This window comes from Polypterus senegalus, chromosome 8 (assembly GCF_016835505.1).
Source record: "Polypterus senegalus isolate Bchr_013 chromosome 8, ASM1683550v1, whole genome shotgun sequence".
Lineage (NCBI taxonomy): Eukaryota > Metazoa > Chordata > Cladistia > Polypteriformes > Polypteridae > Polypterus > Polypterus senegalus.
The window spans coordinates 11,157,820-11,163,819 of NC_053161.1; positions in this window are offsets into that span (position 1 = coordinate 11,157,820).

Genomic DNA, 6,000 nt, shown 5'->3' on the forward strand with positions numbered 1-6,000 from the left:
TGAGCTAAAAGCAAATTAGCTTTCTCTCCATGTTCATAGTAATGATGTCTTGATTTCTAAATAAGTTGTTCAGTTTCTTTAGTTGTCAAGAGGTCAAGTTCTGAATGCAGAGCCTGCCTTTTCCTATGGCATGTTCTTCATCTATTCTAGTAATTTTGCTTCTTAGCTCTGATACTTTCTTGGTTTCTAATTTATTCCTGTGGGAAAGATATGAAATAATCTGTCCTCTTAAGAAGGCCTTTAGAGTTTCCCAGAGTATTCCTGCAGAAACCTCTGAGGATGTATTTGTCTCTAGGAAGAAACTGATTTGTTTGGATATAAATTCTGTACAGTTCTCGTCTGCTAATAGAAATGGGTTAAGACACCATCTGCAAGATGAGTGTGTGGGGCATAATGATTTTAGCTCTAAGATCAGAGGTGCATGGTCGGAAATAACAATAACATCATATTTACATGATTTAATCGTAGGCAAGAAATTATTATCTATAAAGAAATAATCAATTCTTGAGTAGCAATGATGCACTGGTGAGTAGAATAAACATGTTTGGGTTTAGAAACCTCCAGGGGTCTGATAAGTTGTGGTCCGTTACAAATTGTGTACTTGTCTTTGCAATGTTAGATGTCATCCCCCCTGTGACAGGAGTCCTATCTAAGAGTGGATTTAAAACACAATTAAAGTCCCCAGCCATTATAATTTTATGAGTGTTCACATTGGGAATGGATGCAAATACATTTTGCATGAATTCCTTATCATCGACATTAGGTGCATAAACATTTATCAAAATCATTTTACAGTTAAATAAATTGCCCATGACAATTACATACAGTATCTCCCTTCAGGATCAGATACTACATCTGATGCTACAAATGAGACTGTTCTATGTATGAGAATTCCCACACCTCTAGTTTTCTTTGTAAAGCTAGAATGGAACACTTGGCCAGTCCAGTCTTTTTGCAGCCGGAACTGATCCTAGTAAGTGGGTCTCCTGTAAAAATACTATTTTAGCGTTTAAACCTGTTAGGTGAGAGAATACTTTCTTTTTAATTTGTGACTCAGGCCTATAACATTCCAGCTCACAAAGTTAACTGTCCCATCATGGAGACATTGATTCTGAATTTTTGATGTCATTTTATAGTCTTAACTGGAAGTGAGACAGCTTTAACCTTAATTTCCAATTTCCCCATGAGTTATTGCCATGCAGCCTTTTGTTACATTGGTAGTTATAATTATAAGGATTACAAGGATAGATTAGATATAGCCTGCTCTCCCTCCCCCTTTATTTTTTGCCTCCCCACGTGAGGCTGGACCCCACTTCAAAGTCCCAGTCCTCTGACATACCTAGACAGAGCACGTCCAAAACAAGCCCCCCCGCAGCAGCATTTGAGGATTAAAAAGTAGAGATATCTATTGCAGATAAAGTCTAAATACTATATGCCTAAAATATAATTATTAAAAGACTATACGCATAAAATATAATCTTCAGCAATCTTAAAGTATTAAGATAATAAACCCAGGGAATGGTGTTAAAAAGTGGTCCAGGATAAGCATAGTAAATCCTAATGCAATAATAACAATAACAATAAACCAAGGGTATGATGTTAAACAGTCTCCTTTAGGGTAATAAAATAAAAACAAAACAAAACAAAAAAAAAAAACTACTTTAATTTCTTCCACACACATGTCTAACTGTAATTAAAACATGAACAAAAAGTGTCTGAGTAGAGAAATGGATGAATAATTATAATACCAATATCATTACAAGTGGATCAGGCAGCAGGTGATATCTTCTTGCCATGCCATGACAGGATGCGACTCACTATTGTGTTTCAAAAAAGTGTTGGGATCAGCTTTCTTAATTCCTTTTCTGCTTCCTCCTTGCTGGAAAAGACGTAGTATTGGCCTTGAACATCCACTTTCAGTTTGGCAGGATACAGGAGGCTGTATTTGATATTGGCTTTCCGTAACCGCTGTTTAATGTTGTAAAAGACTGCATGTCCAATTATTTTTGAGAATAGTTCAGCTGCGAATTTCACTGGGTTTAGACTTTCACGATTCTCAGGTAGACCTTCGATTTAAATATTATTCCTTCTGCATCCATCTTCCAGAGCCACAAGTCTGTCTCCGAGTTTTTTGCATTCGGAATTCGCAGCTGTAGCTTTTCCATCGGCATTAGATGCCAATTGTTTCACGGTTTCAATTCGAGCCATGAATGTCTGCTTAACGTCATCCAGCTAATCGGCAAATTTTCTCAGTTTAGATGTATTTTCTTGAATGTGTTCCTCAATTTTCCCCAGCATACCTTTAAAGGTCGCATCAAAAAAGAATACATTTTCCTGGAAAAAGTTCTGTATTTAATTACAATATTCAAATGAGTACATTTAAGATTGTGGCAAAATTATACAGTACAGCAGTAATGGCGTACTGCATACTTAAGCATTCATAGCTTTCATACTGTTTCTCTGTACGTTTCGCATTTGTTTGCTCAGAGGTTGATGCGCTTGCTCCTTCCTGAGCAGCTCTTTTCTCCACTTTAGCAGTCTGCTTCTTGTCTTCTTTCATTGGCTTCTTTTTGCGTTAAAACTGATTGTGAGTGTTTATGTTGCAATTACTTAGTAAATTTTCTTTAATTTTTCACTTAAGCTGGCACTTAAGTCTTCAATCTGCCTCAAGAATGATTTAAGATATGAAGAGGTAGAGAAGTGACGGCGAAGGTGGCAGGGATGAGAACGGCACCCATATGCATGCTCCTCATGGCCGCCCTGCTGGCCGCTTCCAAGAGTTGATTCTACAATAAAATAAAAATAAAAAGAGGAATAACCTTGGAGGTCAATCACCACCCCAAAAGAGGATCGCAGACGTCACATAGTATATGTTTACCAAATTTCAAGTCAATAGGTCAAACGGTTTGCGAGCTACGGGAGATTTAAAATCCTGGACAAACAAACAAGCAGCCACAGTAGTGTATTATATATAAAGATAAAGATAGTTTGTAATTCTAACACGGGGCTTTTCTGAACAATCATATAATGTACTTTATATGACAAATCAAACACAGACTTACAGAGAACTTTACACACAACCATAAACTCAGTCTCCCTCAATGGCAATTGATTTGTATGCAAGTATTTTTACTTTATTTACAAAAGTAAGTACGATGGCAAAATGGTGCAGTTGGTGGCACAGCTGTCTCATAGACACTGTATAAAATGTGAAATTTCATCCTGTATGTTGATATTTTGCTCATATTCCTGTTTTCCTCAACTATGCCAAGATGTGCCTGTAGAATACAGTATATGTGTTTTGCAATCAGGTTCAGACTATGACCCTTAGTCCCTTCACTTAGACCCTTCACTATAAAAGTTAATTTTTCAAAATTAAACAAGACAAGCATGTATTCTTAAAATAAATAGGTTCTTTATAGGTTTTTGGTTTGAAAATATTAGGCAAGTGATCCTGTTGGACCCAATGAAGTATATTCACTTCAATGTTTTCTTATAAAGAGCACTTCCGCCAGAAAGAACAACACTTTGTACTCTAACCAGAAATACAACATAGTTAGAAAGCGATATACACAATGAAAAAGTAAATCAATCTGCAGTGACAAATTGTTTTTGTTTCTTTATGATTTTAGCTGTGTGAAAAGTAGTACTTGTGTTGACTATTGGCTAATCATCAGTGAAAAAATGTATATAATCTAAGCCTTAAATCTGAAAATGCATGCTGCATTTTGCCTTTTACTATTGTGTAACGAAGATAAATATGACTGAATTTTATTTTTTCCTGTTTTATTAAGATTTGCATGCAGAATAGTGGAACTGATGTAGTTACTGCACAGGTTTTTGTGGCCTCCTAAGTGTGTGCTTTATGTGCCCATTGGTTAATTCAGGAATCTCTGGTGGACTTGCACACTATCCAGGTGTTGGTTACTGATTTGCCCCCAGTATTGCCAGGATAGTCTCCATCCCTATTTGCCCAGGTCATAAAACTGGATTAAGCAGGTTTAGACAGTGGTACAGTACTCTGCCTGACCAATCAATGGTCCTAAATTCAAACTATACAACCGGTATCTGTCTATGTGAAGTCTGCATCTCCTCCCTGATTCTGGGATGTCAGGTAAATCCACATAAATGACATGGATGTTATGTTTCAAAATTGAACTGGATATTCTAAACCAGCTTTTCTCAACCGGGGTTCCGCAAGACATTGTTAGGGGTTCCGTGAGAAATGTTAATGAAGAACAGTGGCAAATAAATAAAGTTGAACAGTGGAAGAAAATAATAAACCTTTTGTAAAAGGAATAAATTCGAGTTTGCGTTAGTTGTATTAACAGCCACTAGGATGCGTGGCAGTGCTGTCTGTGCTTTACTTATCATATGGCAACTAGCTCTAGTGTCGCTTATGAGTTAACTAGTGCTGGTTAGTGCAAGCAAGAAATGTGAGAAGTTCAGTCAGTCTCTTATCAATCCTATGTGTTTTCTAGCATGCAGGTGTGTATTCACTCAGTATGAAAAGCTTGTATGTTTTCCCTCTCTTCCAGTTTTCCAATGTACTCTCTTCCAGTTTTCCAATGTATTTCTTTTGTTTGCTTTTATTTAGGCCGTGTTTTAAAATTACTCGAACAACAGTCTGAGTATTCAAATTTAAAAATTGGCGTTTTTAAATACAGTTTGAGCTAATAAGCATGCGCTTTAAAAGTGCTCGAGCATGCATTCGAACACGATTGTCATGCCCCAAATCGCAAGGTGGTGCCGCTAGAGCACATACGAAACTTAACCTTTAAAATACTTCACTCTCTGAACATAACCCCAAAAGTGTATTATCCGAATGTGGTTTTTCGCAGTTTTTTCGATATTGTTCTATGGTAATCAACAGTAATTGTTATGTTGATGTTAATAGTTTAAACATTTTTATAGAATTATCGCAAAGTTACTAACTTGTTACTTTGACGCACTTCACGTCATGCTCATGCTGCTTTTAAATTTCATTGTTTGAAAAAGTGTTCGAGTATATTGAATTTTTCTTTGAGTACATTTTGATCGAACAGCTAGTGCACTTTAAAAACATGGGTTGCTTTAGTTTTATTAGTCTATGTTTTATTTATCATCATCATCTTGTAACTTTTTTCATCTTATAGAAATTTCTAACCATAAAAATGTGGCACAGGTTTCACACTAGAAAAGTACATTTTATTAATTACACTGTACAACAATGTTTTTGAAAAGCCTTGCTTCCTGAAAAGTTTTTGCTGACTGTGACAGGCATCTACTGGGTATGCACAAATATAGTTTTGGTTTTACTGCATCACATAGGAACTCTGAGAAATAGACATTTATATTTTTACTGACAATAACACATTTAGTCACGTTTATGTTTCGCATAAGCTGTTAAATTCAACAGAATTACAAGTGTTTTGCTCCTAACTTTCTTTTGTATTCAATGTCTGGGTCATCATGTTCCAGTGTCCAACAGTAGTCAGCAAGCATTGATGGATTCCAGTTGTCCTGGTATCGTTTCTCCATCGTAACAATGTCCTGGTGAAACCTTCACCGTGTTCGTCACTGACAGCACCAAGATTTGCAAGGAAAAAGTCAAAGTGTAAGTGAAGGAAATGAATCTTGAGTGACATGCTGCACTTCATTGTCTTGTATGCTTTGAGAAGTTTGTCTACCAGCTGTATGTAGTTTGGGGCTCTGTAATTACCCAGAAAATTGTCAACAACGTCTTTGAAGGCTTTCTAGGCCATTTGTTCCGACCCAACTAACAGATCAAACCGCTTGTCACTCATAACATGTCTGATCTGGGGGCCAACAAAAATGCCCTCTTTGATCTTCACGTCAGTTATTCTTGGGAACATCTGTCTTAAATAACGAAAACCTTTGCCTTCCTTGTTAAGTGCTTTCACGAAATTCTTCACGAGTCCCAGTTTTATGAGAAGAGGAGACAAAAATATCTTTGCCGGGTCGACAAGCGATTCATGTGCCACATTTTTCTGTCCTGGA